This window comes from Rattus norvegicus, chromosome 1 (assembly GCF_021556685.1).
Source record: "Rattus norvegicus strain SHRSP/BbbUtx chromosome 1, alternate assembly SHRSP_T2T, whole genome shotgun sequence".
Classification (NCBI taxonomy): domain Eukaryota; kingdom Metazoa; phylum Chordata; class Mammalia; order Rodentia; family Muridae; genus Rattus; species Rattus norvegicus.
This window is the reverse complement of record NC_141534.1, coordinates 111,480,781-111,503,138: the sequence shown is the minus strand read 5'-3', so window position 1 is coordinate 111,503,138 and position 22,358 is coordinate 111,480,781. Positions and strand designations below refer to the sequence as shown.

Sequence of the window (22,358 nt, the reverse complement as noted above, 5' to 3'; positions counted from 1 at the left end):
TAGTCCATCCTCTAACATGACAAATGGTTCAATGTTTTTGGGATGACATAAGACTAGGGAATGATACCCCATAATTTTAATGAATTCTGAGTATAAAATGAACTTAGTTTCATTCTCTCCAATGAAAGCTTTATCTCGTTTATTATTGAAGTGTAGTTGAATTTTCTTCCTTAAAATGGAGACTCACAATTGAGCACCTTCTTAAAAGAATGCACTCAATTTAGAAGAAGCCTGGGAGATGTGTCTCTACCCTTCACTGTGGCACAGATCACAGAACCTGACCAGGATCCAAGGACACAGATCACCGCACCCAGCATAATGTTGCATATTTAGAACTAAGAGTCTAGGAACAAACCAGTATGTGGTGGGTTTAAAGTTATACACATTGGGAAGCAGAACTCTTACTGTGGAGAGGGAGTCTTCCAGCTATGTGTGCCTATAAATTTTGGTGTGTTTGTGTGGTTGCGAATCTGTAGAATAATAATATAAGAAACCATGTCCTTCTTTTTCTTGTTATCTCAAGTTTCTTTTACCTAACAATAGCACCAATTTTATAAGTAAATACTTAATACAGGCAGCTTTCTTTCTTCTTTCTCTCTTTCTCCTTCCTTCCCTCTCTTCCTTCCTTTCCTTCTTGTAAATATTCGGAAGTGAGCCCAGGACCTCATGCATGATAAGCAAATGTTCCTACCACTGAGATACATTCCCAGCCCAAATGCTTATATTTAAATCAATACATACATATATGTAAATATAAGCATTTGGGCTAGTATGTAAGCATATAAGCATGTATTTATACCTACCATGTGCTAGGTATACATGAGTTGTAATGTTATAATTTATCCATAGTAGATTAGACACCATCTTCTGCTAGTCATTAGAATGCTTTCAAATTTCATTAATCAATGAGCTGTCAATAGAACATCCATGACATCAGCCATAACACCATAGTGTCCCTTGACTCCAAATCAACACATACCCAGGGAAGCCTTAATGCAGACCATGGTTAATAGTGTCAATTTTAAAAAACCAGTGTGTAAGTATATAGAAAGTCAAAAGAGAATATGCCCTGTGTAGAATAAAGCTATGATTATGAAAACTTATTCCTATTCAGGTCATGGAATAGACTCAGCCCTCTTTTGTGTCAGCTAATCTTGGCTCCTGTTGCCCTGTGTCATTACATGCTATGGTCATGATGGCAATGCTAGGAAATAGCATCATGGTTGAGGAAAGAAAGCCTTCTGAAGGTTACAATAGGAAGAAATAGTTCTCCTCTTTCACCCATGGTGTGATAGGCTTGCACTCATAACTTCAGATGGCTTCTTAGAAGTTCCTTGTCTCTGTGTCTGGCATGAACCCAGAGGCTGTGTACAACTGTCAGGAATAAGAGTGTCTGTGTCCTCTGTGACTAGGCAAAGTTGATGGGAGTTTTATCTAAATAAAGGTCACTTAAAGGAAAAAACCAAACCAGCACATTCTAAAGGAAAAATTGTTCTCAGGTTACACAAGAAAGGAAATAAAAACATTAGCATACCACAGTTAGTTCACAATCTCCCTGTACACGAAGAAGGAAAAATGGGTGCTTCCTGAACATTCCATGGTTGCTAAGATTGTTTTTCAGAAAGGAGCTTATGAGGCCATTAACAAGCATTTAACTACTTTGTTCACTTGATTCTTTGATTTTTTTTCAGACCCACTTCCTGACATGACTTATTGAATATGTCTTTATTCCCCAAGATGGTTCACTAAATCAATCCAGGTTTATGGATGAAATGAGCCATCTTCTTGGTGGATTGACTGACAGGTCCAATGAATTGATTTGTGGCTTCAGTCTATTGACAGGTTGGCTTGACTGAAAACAAAATTTTGCATATGCAGAATTTCTAAGGGTTTTGCATAAAGGCCAGATTGCAACAGGAAAAAGACCCAAAGGCAGCAGCAGGTGTCTCTGAAAGCATCAGCTCAACCTACCAGTAATAACAGTACAAAATAAAAAGTGGATGGTGGCTACATTGCCATGCAGAATCCAGAAAACAACCTTGCATACCCATCGACCCAGGATTGCATTCTAAAAATGACTTCTCTGGGAAATAACCCATTAAAATGAAAAATAAAATCAGTGCACTAAGACATTTGCTACATCAATAAATATGATTTTAAAAAAGTTGACTCTTAAATGTCCAAAAGTGTTTAAAATGTTAAGGAATCATTGAAATTCAGTAATAGGCAGCTGCTTTTAAAATAATCCTCATGGGGTTGGGGATTTAGCTCAGTGGTAGAGCGCTTGCCTAGCAAGCACAAGGCTCTGGGTTCGGTCCCCAGCTCTGAAAAAAAGAAAAAAGAAAAAAATAATCCTCATGGATGGTGTTGGCACATGTGTTTGTACTTGGGAGGCAAAGGTAGTCATAACTCTGTGAGTTTGAGGCCAACCTGATCTATAGAGCTAGTTTCAAAAGAGTCAGGAATACACAGAGAAAACCAGTCTTGGGGAAAAAAAAGAATTCTCACAAATATTTCTAAGAATGTCATAATAAATAAAGTCTACTTATCTAGATAGTCTGTATTCAGAAAACCACCACAGTATGGTTCCCATGGTTTCCTGAGTCTTCTGTCCTTCTGTTCATTGTATACTTTTTCCATGTTTTTATATACTGCTGCATTTAGCTTTCTGGAATAGCAATCGTGATTAATGTGGGTGCTTCTGTGCCTGCCACCTCTCAGGCATCAAATGGAGCTGTAAGCACCCTCAGAATCTATCTGCTCCTCGAGTCTTTTACAGTATATGCAATCCTATGAATAGCAGATTTTTACTGCTAAATTCAATTTAAAACCCAATTACCATAAATGAGGACTAGAGCACATCTGCACACTTTTCTCCCTGAGCTCAGGATAAGACAAACAAACAAACGAAATATATCATTTCTTGTTCCTTTGATGTTTCTTGTCATCTCACAAGGGAAATGGACCTATATATTTAAGCATAAACTTAAATATTGTATCATTACAACAGGCTAAGGATGCCCTCTGAAAACCAATCACGGCTACACTAGAATTATTGTCCTCTGGTATGTGTTGCAGATAGAGGCGGCTTCTGCTGACCACTTCAGACACTGCATTACATAGAATAGATGCACTTCCCATGGTGCATCTCATCCACTGTCCCATCGTTCTCCCTCTTAATTCTTCCCATAAGTGAAACACGTATGAGACTACCACAAGCAGCCAATGTTTTCCTGTCCTACATATACCACATTCTTATACCTGCAAGTGTTACTCATGACCTTTCTGTCCTCCTTAAAAGTCTATGCTGGGAAATAGGTAGGCTAACCAGATTTTTGTTTCTTCTTTCTCACCTCCAAATTCACTGCTCTAAACTCATTCCTAGCTGTGAAGCAGACCACGCTGCTGCCTCTCTTCCTGCTGTTTCCCATCTTCACTCTATCACACAGATCTTTCCCCTCCAAACCTCCTTCCTCCCCACTCATTGCTTTATCCTAGTCTCCAAATCCATCAGGCATTCCCTGGGAACCCACAGGTCACTCTGGACAGGGGAGCAGGTGGCCTAACATCAGAGATTTCCTTCTCCCTTCTTTTCTATAAATCCAATCACTCAGTTTCACACCAACTCAGTTTCACTCAGTTTCTCTTTGGAAGACCGCCTGCTACCCTTTTCCCCTCCTTTCTGCTCCCATCTCCAGTAAATCATACAGATCTTTACCTCCGAACCTCCAACTTACTCATCCTGTTAGCCCAGCACCAAGACCAGCAGGCAATCCCTGGGGACCCTGAGCCATGCCTGCTAGAGAGGCAAGTAAGTTAGTGAAGCAGGAAAGTAAACTTGAGATCTTCACTCTCCCCCCTTTCTTCCATATCCAATCCCACAGTCTCATCCCCAGCTCTGTAGCAAACCACCTATTGTGGCCTCTCCTTTCTATCTCTCCCTATCTCCAGGAGATTAATCAGATCTTGGTGTACAATTTGCTTTCCTCCCACCTATGAAGCACCCCCTCAAATTTCCCCCTCCTAGCCTATGCCTCTTCCTAAATGCCAGCTCCTGACACCAGAAACACATTTGACCTAGAACCTCCATGGGACACACCCAGCAGGATCTCAGACAAGTTCCCTACCAGGCAACACATAGCCACCATATCCTACAATGCCAAGCAACCAGAGCTTCCAGGGACTACACATGGACTGACCCTGGGCTCCAACCTCATAGGTAGCAATGAATATCCTAGTAAGAGCACCAGTGGAAGGGGAAGCCCTTGGTCCTGCCAAGACTGAACCGCCAGTGAATGTGATTGTTGGGGGGAGGGCGGCAATGGGGGGAGGATGGGGAGGGGGACACCCATAAAGAAGGGGAGGGGAAGGGGTTACAGAGATGTTGGCCTGGAAACCGGGAAAGGAAATAACAATTGAAATGTAAAAAAGATATACCTAATTTAATAAAGATGGAGAAAAAAAAAAAAGAAAGAAAGCACTAGTGCACAAACCACTTATTGACCGTCATCCTCTGACAGCGGGAGACTTCCATTCTCATGCTCACCAATAGGAAGATCATCCAGATAAACTTATCAGAAAAATGTCGGAGCTAAACGATGACATAAACTAAAGGGATCCAACATGTATTTATAGAGCATTTCACCCAGACAGAAAAGAATGTACCTTCTTCTTAGAACCTCATGTACTATTCTTCAAAACTGACACAAGCTGTCTAAACAAATACGAGAAAATTGACCCATCTGACCATCATGGCTTAAAGTAGAATGTCAACAGCAGTAGAAACAGAAGTTTTACAAACTCGTGCAAACTTAAATACTCACTCTGAATAAAAAACGGGCAAGCACAAAAATTAGAAAAGAACTTACAGAATTTTTGTACTAGAATGCAAATGAATACACAACATGTTCAAACATATGAGACATCATAAATGCAGTTCTAAGTGGCAAATTAATAGCACTAAGTGCTTACATTTAAAAAAAAATGGAGAGCTCTCATACTAGTAGCTTAACAAAACATCTGAAATCTCCAGAACAAAAAGATAAAAAACACACTTTTTATGAAAAGACAGCAAGAAATAATAAAATTTGGGGCTGGAATTAATACAAAGAAATGCAAAGAATCAATGAAACAAAGATTTTTTTTATGAAATAAAAAATGTTGGTTCTTTGAGAAACCCAGTAATATTAACAAGCCCATAGCCAAATTAACTAAAGGCAGATGAAAAATCCAAAATTGAAAGCTCTTAAAGACATATTTTAAAAACATGTACTCCACCAAATTGGAGAATCTAGACTAAATAGAATATTTTTATATATACCACTTAACAAAGTTATCAAGATGATATAAACAATATAAACAGACCTCTGACTCCTAGTAAAATAAAAGCAGTAATTAAAAGTTTCCCAACCGGGGTTGGGGATTTAGCTCAGTGGTAGAGCGCTTGCCTAGCAAGCACAAGGCCCTGGGTTCGGTCCCCAGCTCCAAAAAAAAAGAAAAAAGAAAAAAAAAAGTTTCCCAACCAAAAAGGCCCAGAGCCAACACATAATTCTTCTATCGGACTTTCAAGGGAAAGTTAAAGCCAATATTCCTCAAGTTATTCCACAAAATAGAAACAGAAGGAATATTGCCAAATTTACAGCTATTCTGATACCCAAAGCACATATAGACTCAACAAAGAATTATAAACCAGTTTCTCCTATGAACATTGATGCAGAAGTGCAAACTAACTTTAAGAACACATCAGAAAAGTCATTCACTGTGATCAAGTAGACTTCATTCCAGAGATGTAGGGATGGTTCAACATATGTAAATTAAATGTAATCGACCAAATAAACAAACTGAAAGAAGGGAAAAGAAAAAACACATGATCATCTTATTAGATGCAGAAAAGGTCTTTGGAAAAAAGCTAACATCCCTTTATGATAAAATTGTAGGAGAAAGAGTTGAGATATAAAGGACATATCTAAATCTAATAAAGGGAGTTTACAGCAAGCCTATAGTCAACATCAACTTAAAGGAATTCCATTGAAATCAGGAACCAGAAACGATTTTCCCCTCTCTCTTTAATGATTCAATGTTGTAAGTGAGGACTTACTAGAGCGTTAAGGCAATGGAAGGAGATCAAGGGATACAAATTGTAAACGAAGTCCGAGTGTCTCTATTTGCAGACCAGATGAGTGTATATATAAGTAACCTTGAACATTCCAACTGGGAAACTCCTATAACTGCTTAAACACTTTCAGCAAAGTAGCTGGATACAAAATTAATTCACAAAAATCAGTACCCTTCCTAAATGCAAATAACAAATTCCCATGGAAGAGATGGGGAAGTGTGTGAGAACCAGGTGGGATGAAGGACGCCAAGAAAACAAGGTCCTCTAAACCCACAGGATCAATATATGCATATGAACTCACAGAGACTAAAACACCAAGCATAGGGCCTATCTGGGTCTATGTCCTATTGTGTCCTAGAGCTGAAAAGAAAGTAGATGCACGCCTCTGTCCCTCACCCAGAAGCACACGCAAATGAAAATTTAGTTTTCTCCAAATGGAGCCCCACTGGGGAAACAAATTACTCCCAGAGTAGGCTGCAAGACCAGCAGCAGAGACCAAGAGAAAACAAACTCAAATGCCTCATCGAAGTTCCTTGTGTCATAGTGTCATGCCAGTGCCTTTGTTGTTTATAAATTTATCTGACTTTTACTTCATTTTATTTAGACTTTTCCTTTTTTTAACCTACAGGCCTTTTATTTATATATTACAGCCTCCAGTTTAGTGTTTGTATGAAATTTCTAGGTGTGTGAATGAGTGGGTTTTTGTGTCTATATCTGTTTCATGTGCCTTAGCTTGAGGTCGTTTCCTTATTTGTTTGGTCCTATTCCAATGTAATAGTTCTGTTGTAGCTTATTAGATTTAGACTACATTAGATTAGATTATTATCCTTTACAACCATGTTTTTATTTATTCACCTATTTATTTTAATTAGAGACAGAAGGGGGTGGATCCAGATGGGAGGAAAGATGGAGAAGAAATGGGAGGAAGAGAGGGAGGGGAAACCATAATAGGATATATTGTGTGGAAAAGGGGGAAAAATTAAAAGTGTCTGACATGTATTTATTGTGAGTCTCTGAAATTCCATGAAGTTTTAGACATAGGATGTGTCCTTAAACAAAAAAAAAATTTCCTATCACTACAGTAGTCTGCATTTTATAGCACAAGACACAGAAGATTAAGAACAATGTAGATAGAGGAAATCTCACAAAATATAGCTATAGGCAAATAGTAGCTGCTGGGAGAGAAAGATTCAGTTTTCCCCATCAATGAACTCCCTAATAGGTTAACCAATCTCAATGGTCATCCATAAACACACACACACACACACACACACACACACACACACACACACACACACACACTCTCTCTCTCTCTCTCTCTCTCTCTCTCTCTCTCACGGGAGCAATATGAAATGAACTCAGTAGGTTTTATATATATATATATATTATTCACAACATGTATATATTAAGGTTTAATATTTGTACACATTATTAACAATTAAAGAAGAGAGAGGTCATGAATTCGAAAGGGTATGAGGAGCACATGGGAGAAATTGAATGTGAAAGGAGTGGAAGCTATGTAAATTCAGTGATCTGTATGAAATTCCCCCAAAAAAGTGAATTTAAAGGGAAAATAATTAATCAGATGAAATGGAATGTTAGGAGGCAATAAATGCTATTGAAATATCTAAGTAGATAAGCAAGAAAAGGGATGCAGGACATATGGTAAAAGCTAAGAAGAAAATATTGTCTAAATTAGCAGGGGTGTACAGACTTTGACTTGTGTGTCTAAAGAGAGTACTTTTCAAAGCATGCAAGATCCATGATCATATATGTTCTAGGGTTTTATTGACATGAAGACACTCCATGACCACAACACCTCGTATAAAGGAAAATATGTAATTGGTGCTGGTTTACAGTCTCAGAGGTTTAGTTCGTTACGGTCATGGTAGGAAACATGATGGTACGCAGGCAGATATTGTGCTGGAGAAGGAGCTGAGAGTTCTATATCTCTCAGGCAGCAGAAAGAGACAGTCAGACATACTTGTTCTGGCTTGAGCATCTGAAACGTCAAAACCTGCCCTAAGTAAAACACTTCCTCCAATAAATCCCTAACTACTCCAAGGCCACACCTCTAGGAATGTTGCTACCTAGAAGCATTTGTTGGTTCTTTTCATCCAAGCCACCACAATACAACTGTTTGGTTCTGGACTATGACAAGAATTCACATCTAATCTTGAGTCTGCTGAAAGCCCCTCTAAGGCATTCTCGCTGGGCCAACTCTGTGTCTCCAGGTAGAAAGGGGAATCAATTATAGACTCAAAATGGACCAGGGTTCAAGCCCTACCTCTGACTTGAGCATTTCCCTGTACCTTTCTCATGTGAAGAATGAAGAGGGTTATGGGACATGTATATATAGCCTTCTACAAGAACAATAAAAATAGCATAAAGAAAACATTTAAACATGGGTGTGTAGTTGTGGGGGGGGTGTACGTACCAAGCTCCAGGGTAGCTTTGTAAGGGCTTGTTTGACTTTAGACTCATTGGTGTATGAAACATGAGCACACAACAGCTTCTACCTTGTAAATTAGAATTAAATGACCAACTGTTGTGTGTTTGATAACCATTATCACCTTCAAAACTCACATTGAAAATTAGTCCTCCAACGTAATGAACAAGTGCGGCCATTGTGAAACAACCAAATCAGAATTGCTCTGCTCCTGGGAATGGGATTAGAAAGGGCTAGAATTTCATTTTCTTCTAACATCTGCCTTGTGAAGGTAAATTAACGATGCCCCCCAGGGCTCACAACAGTGTAGAAATATGGACTGGGACCTCATTAGATTCAGGTTTCCAGTATTATAATCTTGGACTTTACAGCCACACAAACTATAGGCAACACATTTCTGTTCTTGAAAAAATTACCCATATAGGGTGTTTATAGCAATACAAAGACAGTGGGACAGCATTTCTCAGGTGCTAAATGTAACATTGTTAAGAGAACACTGATATACTGCTAAGTAGACTAGCTTTCCAGTTGATTGTTTTTTGTTTGTTTGGTCTGGTTTTTATTTTGTTTTGTTTTGTTAATGTTATTTTTATTTGATTTTTCTCTTGTCTGCTTTTTTCTTCCAATTCATGACTGGACCCAAAAAGTTTCAATGAATAAGAAACCAGTATTGCCTCATGGCCTATACCAGGCGGAGATTAAACAAAGTAATAAACAAAGAAGTTAGCATAGTAGATGAAATTCTTCCAACACTGGACTGACAGGGATAAAAGTTCACCTTTGAGGAAAATTGGCTCGTCACGATGCTGAACTGCTCATGGAATAAAGGCTTCTACAATCCAGAAAACTATGGCAACCAGGGGGAAAGAATAGATCTCTTAAGAGGCACACCTTTCTGAAATTCATCCAGTCTTCCAATAATAGCAATTTTAAAACTGTCTGAAGATATATGTTCCATTCACATACACACTCAACTTTATTTTTTATTTTTATTTTTTTGCTAGCATGTAGTAGTATATTTTCTTCCAGACTCTAAGCAGCTTGAGGAAAAGGCTCACATCTTACCCAGGGTACTTCTTCAGAGGACATAGCACAGTAAGCACTTAACTCACAGTAAAGACCAGATCCGTGATTCGTTAGTTCTGGGTACCTATTTCCATGACTTACTCTTGGGTACTAAGCTGCCCATCATGATCAGCCACTGAACCGGCAAGCATTCTCTTTCATTGCCGCCTAAAGACAAAAGCCAGGGTGACAATGCCAAAGATATGGAAGGTTTGTTCCATGAGACTTTATGGGAATTTACCTCTTGGGAAATAATATTATTTATAAAGTTATATATTGGTATGTATGAAACAACAATGAAAGTTAAAAAAAGGAAGGGGTGCATGATATAATTTCATTATAATTTAAAAATATTATAAAAATGATCTCCCAAAGATCACATAATCTAAGTAAGGTTATAAATTTGTTTTAGGCCATATTCATAGTCCTCCTGGGTAAATGTAGCACATGACCTATGAGCTGGGCATCCCAAGCAGAGTCTTGTTCAAGCTTTACTTTAGACGTGTCTGAATGAACTGCCATGAGGGAATATTATCTTCGAACAGAACCTGAACGTCAGGCTTAAGTTTATGAAACATTCCTATTTTGAACCCATCTTCTATGCAGTTCTAGCCTCACCATGGCTGAGAAACCACACGAGATAACACAGAGCTCCTCCAGACCAAGGACCTACATGAGAGTGAGGCCACTGTGGATACGAGACCACTGATAAGCCTGTCACAGAATAATGTGGATCTCAAATGATCATCAATAAAGTAGAAGAATGACCCAGCTGAGTGGGCCAAGCTCCAATCACACATTCACACTACTAGATTTTCACAATGCCTCTTTATTATTTTCAATAATGTGCGTGTGTCCATGAATCTCTCTCTACAACACCAAATTAATGTCACTGAAAGGCAGGAAGGCCAACAACTTGTTTCCTGAGTAAAGAATGACGTTTAGAATTGTTATTTTTTTTACTTAATTTTATACAAAACATTTCAATCATATTTTATCTATCTCCTCCCTCAACTCCTTCCAGATATTCCCCAATTTCCTGTCTATGGAATTTCATGTTCCTTCTCTCTTCTCTTCTGCCATCTCTCTTACTCTTCACCTCCTCCTAACCTCTCTCTGTCAAAAAATAATAAAACCCTGCCCCCGGGGTTAAGGCATCTGTGCAAAAGAGGAGACAGAAAGACTGTAAGAGACCGAGCTAATAGATGACTCTGAGGGAATGGTGTCCTCCACACACAACAGGACTGATACACAATCAACTCACAGACTCTGGCAGCATGCCCAATAGCGCACAGGCTTCTCTGGTTTTAAAGGGTTGGAAAAATATCACACAGAGATTATGCAAAAGTTGAACCACAGTGCCTGCACGTGAAGGACAGTTGTGCTAATTAGCCCACACGCTAGCCATGGATCTTAAGTGTTTAGAAGGACCCCAGATCAAGAAGGCCATATCTTTATCCTCTGAGATATACATGTATGCAGGCCAATGGTTGACCCTCACCTCAGCAGTGCCTAGCTTAATGTAGATTACTGATTTATAAGCACTCTAGGAACTTTTAGAAAGAACAAAATAATATCTAATTAAAATTTTCCAGGTGCTGGGGGTAAACAATGACTACTAGGAACACTTTATCCTACGACAAGCTGGTTAAGATTAAATACAAGTTGCTGACTGTGCACTTGGGAACCCTGGAGACTCCTTACTCCCCCCAAAAGCACCGTGTCCCTGTAAATACCAGAATGCAATGGCTGCTTTCTCATCAAAAATTCTAATTGGTCCACACACAGAGAAAAGTGCAATGAATAGGACTGGAAAAAATTAAACACAGATTTCTTAATAAAGCTGAAAATAGCTTAATAAAGCTGAAAATAGTCTCCTGGCATCCCAAGGCGTGTTTATTTCTGTTTAAATTGATGACTTCCCATACACTGCTACCCGCTCAGCAGGGATCCTGGGAGAGAAGTGCTTTCCCCCTTCTGTACATTTTAAGCTCTTTCTTGCTGAAATCCCATGTAGACTGTAAAGTGCATCTGTCAATATGAATAAAAGTCTCATGCATGGTCAGGTAACACAGAAATCTTAAGCAGTCTGCATCTGAAGTTTCTCTAAATAGATATACTATAGCTTCCTATGAAAGCATGCAATTTCATGATGCTTTTGGCAAGAGATGCCACCCTGGGAATGAAGGAGGGAAACATGGGGTGGGCCAGTAACAGTCATGAGAAATGCTGGTTATTTCCTAGAACTTAGGAAGCCTGGGGAATGCTTTAGCCAATCTCTAGTGGTGCTGTCATCCAGAAGGTGCATATCCTCCTAATGCAACAGAAAAATGGGAACTGCTACTACCACAGACCCTCTAATATTCCTAGCCAATCAGTGGGCTCTCAGGGAAGTCGGCAGAATTTGGGAATAGCAGAAAGAAACTGGTGACTGAGAAGGGACATCAAAATATCCCGCAGAAACTCTTAAGGACGTTTCTGGAAGAAATAGTGGGCTCTTCAGTACAGAACAGGCAATACACTCTGCAAGAAAGCAATAAGGAAGGGAAGCTGAGGTAAGCTCCCCTCTAAAGGGGGCATCTGAGAAGAGAAGGCAACAAAAGTTAGAAAGAGCAAAGACATGAAGCCTGCTCGTAGGGAAAATGACATTAAGGGAGATGAGTGAAGAAAAAAAACACACAGAAAAAGGTGGAAACTGTGTAAAGAAAAAGCTTAAGGGGAAAAAGGAATCTTTCTATTCTCAAGAATCAAATTAGAGCAGGGTGTAGTGGCACATGCTTTCATCCCAGCACTAGGGAGGCAGAAGCATGTGGATCTCTGTGAGCTCCAGGCCAGGCTGGTCTACAAGGTCAGATCCAGGACATCCAGGGATCAGTTACACTGAGAAAACCTGTCTCAACAACCAAACAAGGGAAACAGAATTAGAACCTACTGCCGTAAACTGCGTGGTAAGGTTAACTCACCCATGGTAAGAGTTCATTCAGGACAATAAAAGTCAGCCGTTTGCCTTGAGTCCTGTAAAATCTTGCCTGATGAGTTAAATGTTCATAGAATTCAACAAAAGTTATAAGCTATAAAATACAAAATGCTGGCGAAAATATAAGCCTTATTTTTTGTAATGGCTTTGGTATTTTTTGTTGTTTTAATTATTTGATATATGTTATTTTTGTAATTTTAATTTTTTATATCCTGATTATAGTTTCCCCTCCATCTCTCCCAGTTCCTCAGTGCCTCCTCTCTTGTCCAGATTCATTGTCTTTCCACCACTAGAAAACAAGCAGTCTTCTAAGGGATGATAATAAAATAAAATAAGCACAATAAAACAAAACCTAATATGTCAGAACAGGACCAAAAAAAAAAAAAAAAAAAAGAAAAGAAAGAAAGGAGGCCAAGGACAGGCACATGAAACAGATATGGATTCAGAGACCCACACATTAAATACTCAGGAATCTCATAAAAACATTAAACTGAGTCATGATATCTGTTGATAGATAGATAGATAGATAGATAGATAGATAGATAGATAGAAAGAAAGAAAGAAAGAAATAGATTAGATATAGATTATAGATATAGTCATGGGGTTACAAAGAGAAAAATGTTAGATGGATTTTAGATGGTAGATTATAAATAGATATAGATGATAGATCAATAGATATTGATAGGTGATGGCTTCTTTTAAAGAACCTAACATGACATTATGAGACAAGGAATCTCCAATGAAGTCACTGAGCTCCTTTTTCTGTTGACTATTCACCCCTGCCAAATACCTTTAAGAGTAGTTTGTTTCCCTAAGTGAAACTCTCTTAAAAAACACTAAATTTGCATTCGCATGTGGTTATCAATTACACAGCTTCTGGGTTAGAGATGGGCATATGACCACTCTTTCATTCAGCTCTAAAACCCCATCCAGTGCAGACTGTGCAGATCCTGTGCATGCTGCCTCAGTCTCCATGAGTTCATAGAAGCTTTGATTGGGGGATATAGGAGGTCTTATTTTGTCTGCCATCCCCTTTTGCTCTTGTACTCCACTGGTGCTACACCCTCTGTTCTAGGGTTCCATGATTCCTGAGGAGGCTGGATTTGATGAGACACCCCAGTGAGAACTGCGTCTCTTATCTGCATTATGCCTAGCTGTGCATCTCTATTTCTTCCCATGTGCTACAGGAGGAAACTTCTCTGATGACAGCTAGGCGAGGCCATCCGTGAGTATAACTGATCTATAACAGGTCAATGATCATCATTGTATTCTTACTTTAAAACAAACAAACAAACAGGGGCTGGGGATTTAGCTCAGTGGTAGAGCGCTTACCTAGGAAGCGCAAGGCCCTGGGTTCAGTCCCCAGCTCCGAAAAAAAGAACCAAAAAAGCAAACAAACAAACAACCAATAACAACAAAAAGCAGTAGAATTTTGTTTTACCGTCGGTCCCTAGGCTACATAATCTTATATTCCTGGTCACCCAGGCAGTGTCAGGTTTTGGTTCCATACTGTAGAACGGGCCTTAAGGAAAGTCAGACATTGGTTGGTCACCCCCACAAGATTTGTGCCACCGTTGCACTAACATAGCTTGCAGGCCTGACACCACCGTGTATTGAAGGGTTTATGGCTGCCCTGGCGTTTATGTTTTCCTTCTGAGAGCATGCAGAGTACTTTTCTGTAGTAAACATGCTGGAACATAGTGGGAAAGGCTCCATGAAGCTTAACTTTTCCATGTTCTGTAAGCCGTATGAGTATGGTTTTATTATCAGATTGTAGGGAGTAATCTGTAGTCTTGGCAATAGACTCAGTTGTTTGGGAGTTCCCATGGGGTCCCTTTGGCCAACAATTCAATTAGATATAACTCAATACCAGTATGGAAAGCTTCATTTGAAGCTTTTCTCCCACCTCCCCCCCATTATATGGTGCATATGTGTGTGTGTGTGTGTGTGTGCATGCGTGAGTGTCTGTGTGTGTGTGCGCACATGCACATTAGGTTTTTATACTATCTCTGAAATGTTCCTTAATTTTTTTTTTAAGAGAAGCAAGCGTTTATTCCCATCTTTCTCAGGCTTTCTCAGTGTGAGGGGGTTAGTTGAAGAGACGGAATCCCACGTCCTCATCTGATTCCTCCAACTCATCCTTTGCTTCAGCCTTGGCTGGGGCAGCAGCAGCTGCAGGAGCAGCAGTGGTGGCAGCAGACGCAAATACAGATGGATCGGCCAGGAAGGCCTTGACCTTTTCAGCCAGTGTGAAGGTGTACTCAGTCTCCACAGACAAAGCCAGGACCCACTTGTACCCATTGATGATGGAGTGAGGCACTGAAGCAGCAGTCGGGTAGCCAATCTGCAGACAGACGCTGGCCACGTTGTGGACACCCTCTAGGTGTCCCTTAATTTTAGCTGCCTCTATCTGTATTCCCTCTCCCATGCCATCCCTCTCTTCCCCCATTTTGCCACTTGATCTTCTCATTCTCCCCACCCCATCTTAGTTAGGGTGTGATAGGACGTCACAAAAACAGCATGGAGAAGAAACAATGCATTTGGTTTATGACCACCAAGTGATGGCTACATGGCCATCACTGAAAGAAGTCAGGATAGAAGTTCAAACAGGGCAAGAACTAGAGGCTGAAGCTGATAGGGTGGCCATAGATGGGTGTTGCTTACTGGCTTGCTTCCTGTGGCTTACTCAGCCCACTTTCTTACATCTCTGTGGTAGGGTGAGAAGTTGGAAAGATCTCCCATGGTCATGGGTTGATAGGACTGATATAGTAACAGTGCCCTTCCTACCCAAAGCGATCTAGGGATTCAATGCAGTCCCCATCAAAATTCTAACAAAATGATTTGAATGTCAGTTAGCAAGTAAACAATAGCAGCCCAGATATCAGTGCTTACCCACAATGCTCCTCCCTCTCCCTTCTACAATGTCACCCCTTCTTGGTCCTGGGTTTTAAGGCTCAGTCACAGCTTGCCTTGTCTTTGAGAGGCTACCTTTGTATCTTTTCCCTTCTGTTGTCATAGCTACTTGCTCATATCTCTGTTACCACACTTAGTATGCTCTGGTATCAGAGGCCTAATTACTACTGATTCCCTCAGTGTGGAGAGCTTCTTGAGAGAGTGAACATGGGCTCTCAAAGATGAAACCTCAGGGCTCCCAGGTTTACAAGGTTAAAGCAGAAGCCTCGCCCGACAATCTACACAGAGCAGCGAGTGAGTGAAAGAATGAACCGTGAGGTCACTACCGGCAAGGATCTTGCTGCTAGCAAGACTATGTTATAGACAGAAATAGCTTAATATTATCAGAACATGAACACCTAGCAAAGTATCAGTCCTGGAGACATTTCTTAGCCTGGAGAAAACAACTTATTTATAAATCAGGCTTCCTTTTTGAAAGCTTGGCATAAAGTTGGCTTTTGAGTATACTGCACACCTGTTCAAGAAACCAAACCTTTCATGACTTGAAAGATCAAAACTAGATGAAGTTCCACAGATGTCCCCTCGCTGCAGCTGTGAGGAGTTAAATATAACCTCTTTTGATGCTCCTTTGTATTTCTTTCCATAATAGTACTTAGAAATCTTGACATCTTACTTTGCAGGTTTCTACACAATAACTTCAAAATCCCCTAACTTCCCCCACAGAGATCTGTGCTGAGATGATGTTGTAAACACTTAAAGAAATCAACTTCAAATTTAGGTAAAGTGATTTCCTTTTCATTGGTTATAACATTTAACTTTATATTTATTTATGTTGGGGTGAATGATCCAGAGGACAACTTACAGGAATAAGTTCTTCCCTTCCACCAGGTAGGTACAAGGAGTCAAACTCATGCCATCAGGCTTGGAGGCAAGCGCCTTTACCTACGGAGCCACCTCACATGCCCCTCACGGCACCATGTACAGAAGGGAAAATGGTCTGTACAAAGTTGAGTAACTTAAGCAGCGTATAGATGGACACCAATGTGCATACTTGACTTACAGAATCAAATGTACATGTATAGTTGCATTGAATATATTCTGAGCAGACTATGATTAAGTCATTTAGAAATATTGTTTCTACTTGAATATGACTGTTAAATAATTCTATTTCATCTTGTCACATGAAGAACCTCAGCATCTGCCCAATTCATAGCCACTTTCCACGTGCTCTGCAGATCAAAACGCATCTATCATTATCTGTCCTATCTGTTTTCCTGAGTCTCTGGATATAGGGGGCTCTTTGGTCTGCGTTTCATGCCTTTTTTCATGATATAAGAACAGAGTTCAGCCTTATTAGGACTGGTCTCCCCACTTTTCATGGTAGGTTTATATCTATAAACTCCACAATGGGAAAAGACATTGAATTGTGTTAAAGTTTATATTTTCAAAGTTTTCAGTGTTTTTATTTTCAGTCTTCATTTTTTAGGTAGAATTGACCATTTTTAAATACACACACACTCTTAAGGTACATGTGTGTATGCATGTATATCTTGATGCTTTAATACACAGGTGTACTGTGTGACCTTTAACACAATCAAGCTAATTAAACAATGGAGAAACATTTTATTGCTATGAAGAAACATCAAGAATGAGACAACTATTAAAGACAAAGCATTTTATTGGAGGCTGGCTTACAGATTCAGAGGTTTATTCCAATCCCTTCATGGCTGAAAGCCTGGTGGCATGCAGGCAGACACAGGAACAGTAGGTAAGAAATACTCCCAATCCCTGAGCAGAGTGAAGTGGAATTTTGAAACCTAGAAACTCACCTCCAGTGACATGCTTGCTTCAACAAAGCCACACCTCCGAATCCCCCTAATGCTATCAAAGAGAGTTCTACTCCCTGGTGACTAAGCATTCAACTATATGATCTCATGGGGATTGTTTTTATTCAGACTACCACAGGCATCCAATATTTGCAATTCTGAAAAGTACACTTCTATGACTAACTAGTAATTTTTTGTTTAGGAATAATTTTTCTCTTTTACAATGTATTCTCAACCTAATTTTTAGGAAAATATTAACTCAGTATAACCAAGGTCAGTGTGTCCTCCCTTAAATAAGTTCCTTACTGGGTAGCCTGAGAGCATTTATAATAATTTTTATTGAAGGCGTTTTATGAAAAATAAAAGAATACCAGCTTTGTATTTAGACATGTGACATTCTCACTTTTGTGACAAGTTTGGTCGTGTACATCTATAACTAGATGTTTGAACTGAACAGAACCTAAACTGAAGGGTTATCAGCAGATATTTTTATTCACTTGGGTTTTAAGCATTTACAAACTTGATAATATGACTACTTTCCTTTCTAATGACTTTAGTGAGCCTGAGGCATTTTCACCATTTTGCACACATCCTTTCACCTATAGCAAATGCTCACAATCTCTCAAAGATGAGAGCTTGGCTTAGCCACCTCATGTCGGTGATATTGCAGGCAAATTCTTAGTGTCTGTTTCTCAGTTTTCTCCACTATTAAATGATGAGCATAATAATCATTTAATAGCGTTAGCATAAGAATTGTAAGCAATATATGCAAATTATTCAAAATAAGGAATGAAGCTTAATAGACAAGATATATCATATAAACTATAATTATTATTTTCCTCATAATGGTGTGTATGTACCTCCTATGCAATCAGTACTCTGGTCACTATAAGAACTAGAAGGTCATCAAGAAATATCCTACCCCCAAAAACCATATGATATACTAAGACTATTATCAAGTAGAAGAGTAATTGTTGCAAAATAAAATGTGAGATGAGATGAAAGTATTCAAATTGGGATGATAGAGAGTTCTTTCTAAGGATTACCTTAGTTGGTAAAAAGCAAAGAAAAAAAAAAGGAATGGGGGAGATGGAGTTGACACAGAGCACATTGTAAAGCAGAATTTACAGATCCTAAAGCTAGGTTAGGGGTAATGGGGAAAACAGAGAATCAGAAGAGCAACTTCTGGCTGAGAAATGCTTATGGCAAGCAGGGCAGGCACAGAAATGAATGGTCATGATCACAGAGTGTTCAAGTGGCCACGTATCACTTTGTATTCCACTGCATGCTGTGCAATGAGTCCTTATCTCTGCCCCAGACTCCAATGTTAACCCTAACCCTCTAAACATTTCCTTATTTTAATTCTGCTCTATCTCTAGCCTGTTCCGATCAACAGAATGTGGAAGAAACAGTATTGAGACTTTTTCAAGGCTAAGCCTTAAGAAATCTACAGACTTAGCTCTTTTCAGCTTAGAAACCAGCTATGAAGGTACCCAGTTACTTCAAATTGTACATGTGGGGATGACTGAGGATTCTGACAGGCAGCCATTACTGTCACTATCCCGAAAGCCATCTTTGGTGTTCTGGCCATTCCCATCACTCTCTTTTACCTACAGAACTATGAAACACAATCATTTGTCCTAAACCGCTAGATTGAGGGGCACCGTTTAGCAGCAGACAAGCAGTCTTTTTCTTTGTTCTTTTTGTTTATTCTTCTCTAATAGAATACATCCCAACCACAGCCTTCCCTCCTCCCTCTCCTCCCAGTTCCCCCATCCCCCAAGGAACTTTTATGGTCCCATGAAGGTATAAGCTTTAGTCGTCTAAAAAAATAAACAAACCAAAGACCAGAGAGGTTAAGTAACTCATGCAGGATCAGCACACTTCCTTTGTGTGGCAGACAAGAGATGAATGTCACTCTAGCATTTGAATGAATGAGTCATTTTAAGGCCACTAGTCAAAACAGATAGCTGGTGAGAATGAGGTCAGGTAGAGAAAGGCCACAGCATGGTGCTATCCTTTATATTCCAGAAATAAAAGCAAAGCAGAGAGGTTGGTAAAGACAAAAATGAGATGTCAGAATGAGTGCAGAAAAGTGAGTGTGGGCACAACCTGCTATTTAACATGGAGTCTGCCATGACAGGACAGCTCCTCTGAGCTCAGTGCAAAATGGAGGTCTTCCTTTACCAGCAGGGCTTCCCTTCTCTGACTTTTTCTGGCAATCTCTAACCCTCGATCCCCTACTTCAGAAAGGTCAAGTAGTTCTTGGAAGACCTACAAGCTCAACTTCCTCTTTTCCCATGAAAATTCATCCAGCAAGTACCTGGGATTCCTGGAATGCCTTTCCATATAAAAGAGGTATTCGCAGTACTTGAAACTCTAGCTAATGATTTTACATTCACTCTGAAAACTCCTCCTCACTCTCCAAAGTTCACATACAGCCTTATTCTACCCTGAATAAAGTGAATGCATACAAGCATCCTGAATAAAGGTATGGTCACAAGCTAAGATCATCAAAGAGAGCTGTAACACTAAGATCCTCCTCAGAGCAGGTCATCTTGTAAAAGAGCTGTTAACACTAAAATTATCTTTGGAGAAGGCCTTCCCTCTCCTATCAAGCAATCACTTCCAACCAGACTGGGATCCTGCAGACTCCACCCATTCATCCTTCCAATCTGGTGTGCAGAAGCATCTGGACTAACAGGGAGGGAGGAAGCAAAGGATGTGGAACCACATCTGGATTCCAACACTCATACCACAGCTGATATAGGACCATAGGAGCCATAGCTAGAGGAAGCACTAACCTGATGCCACATGTGATGCTCAAGTGAGGTAAGCAAGCTTAACAAACTTGGCACTTGTTTCACTGCCCTACGGGCTCCTGAATTCTTTAGAAAAGAATAGTCTTGAACAGGTTTGTAGATGAAAGCCAGACACAAGCGTCTTGCAGTAAATTCTTTCTTCTAGTTGCCAACACTTGTCTGTGACTGGAGCCTTTCATGCACTCCATTTTCTTGCATAAATACTTAGAATGAGTGTGAATGAAGAGCCTGCTCTTGTCCTAGGTCCTGACTCTTCAGTGATGGATTCCTCATTCTTCTAGCCTAGGGCATATTGCATTGTAAAGGGAAACCACTGAATGTGGAGTCTTGAATAAGAGCGTGACATGATTCTATTGTTTCAAGAACATATCAGGTACATTGCAGTTAATAGGAAAAAAGAAAAGTAAACTATAGCTAGATACAAGTTAACACAGGATACTTTTGAGTAAAAGATACTGGGAAGCTTCCAATGCACACACATGCATTTTCATATACATCTGTACCCACACATGTGCAGAAACATACATACACACAAATTCATACCAGATACACACATGCAAAAAAGAAACAAACAATAAGGAAGAGAATCAGGGAACTTAATGATGACAGCTTGCTCTTGTGGCCAGAAGTTGTGTTAGAGGAAAACTGAACACCTTTTACAATAATCTGATTCCCTTCACAATCATAGTGTACCATGGTATGTGATGGGAAATATTAAAGATGGTGATTTTTGGAAACCTACTAGGGTGCTATGCAATGGCCATCTTCTCTTTGCTTTTTCAGTAATGTTATGATGTGAGCACGCCATCAAACCAGTGTCAACTGTTTCATTAATTTAAAAAAATGTGTATTGCATATCTTTTGTGTACCAGTCATCATGGCAAAGATACAGAGAATGAAAAAAGAATAGTGTCATACATTTATTTGTTCTAGAGATACTCAAGTGGAAGAGTATAACAGTGAAAATGGTAAATGTCAGTAAAGGGTGACAGGTTGCCACCTCCAGAGGTTTTTTTTTGGGGGGGGGTGTCAGTGGATGACCATTTTAAACCTGGAGATAAATTTTAGCTTACACAGATATCATTACCACCCCCAATTGCTAAACATAACCTAAAAGTTGGGCATCTGAAGTTGAGCTGTCTTGCTTTGAAGAAAGCCCCAGTATTACCCAACTTCCCCTGTCTTCATGATAAAATACCTTGACTACAGCAACTTAAAGAAGCAAGGGTTAATTTTAGCCTACATTTCAAGTGTATCATGATGGGGAACTCTTAGTGACTGAGGTTTGAGGTGTCTGGTCACATTGGCACCTGCAGTGAGGAAGCAGAGGATAGTGAGTATCTATGTTCACTTCATTTTCTTCTTTCTAGTTGTCAGGCAGTTAGAATGGGTTCCCACTTAAATTTACATAATCAACATGGACATGTATACATGCTAACAAAATCAAGATAGTCCCTCACAACACCATCCAAAGCCTTGCCTTCTAAATGAATCTAGGTTGTAACATGTTTAAAATTTGGTATGAAACACTACATACTTCTAGTGTTAAGAAAAAGGGTCAAAAGTAGGGAGTGTAATAATTACTTTGGCCACCATGGTTTAATAGGTAGAGATGGCAGGACAAATCCTTGCTCTGTTCACTGAACAATGGCACTGGTATAAGTCTGGACCATGCAAAAGGTGGGCTAACAATGAAAACATCTTCAATTTTGGTAAATCCCCACTTGCATATCTGACTTTTTCAGGAACTTCTACGTAGGACTTTTTATCACTTTGTCTTCAAGCAAAATTTATCCAACTCTCCTGACCATGGGTGTATGCATCATTAGGATAGGTGAGCCAGCACCTCTGAGACCTTTTCATGGTCCCAGGTGAAGAACTTTAATGTGTGATAATGAAGCATGCTGGCATCCACAGCTGCTAAGTTAGATATAAGGACACTGAGGATCCCTCTGCTTTTTGCAATCTCACAACCATCCACATGTCATTCCTTCTGGGCAAATTATTGTGAGCATGTATTATCTACCTTTCTACATTTTCTACTGAGAAAGAACTTCTTTCAGGTACTAACAAGGTTTGTTTGCGTCATTCTCAACTATAACTTTAAAGATATTGCAAGTATAATATAATATAATAATGGCAAATATTTAAGTTAGCTCACTTGAATTTTATATGCAATTTTTCATTGTTG

General features: G+C 39.6%; 1 protein-coding gene across 3 annotated transcripts in view; it reads right to left on the bottom strand.

Moving 5' to 3' along the window:
- The window catches only part of Nell1 (neural EGFL like 1), an 890,282-nt gene that overhangs the window by 272,987 nt on the left and 594,937 nt on the right, over positions 1–22,358 (bottom strand).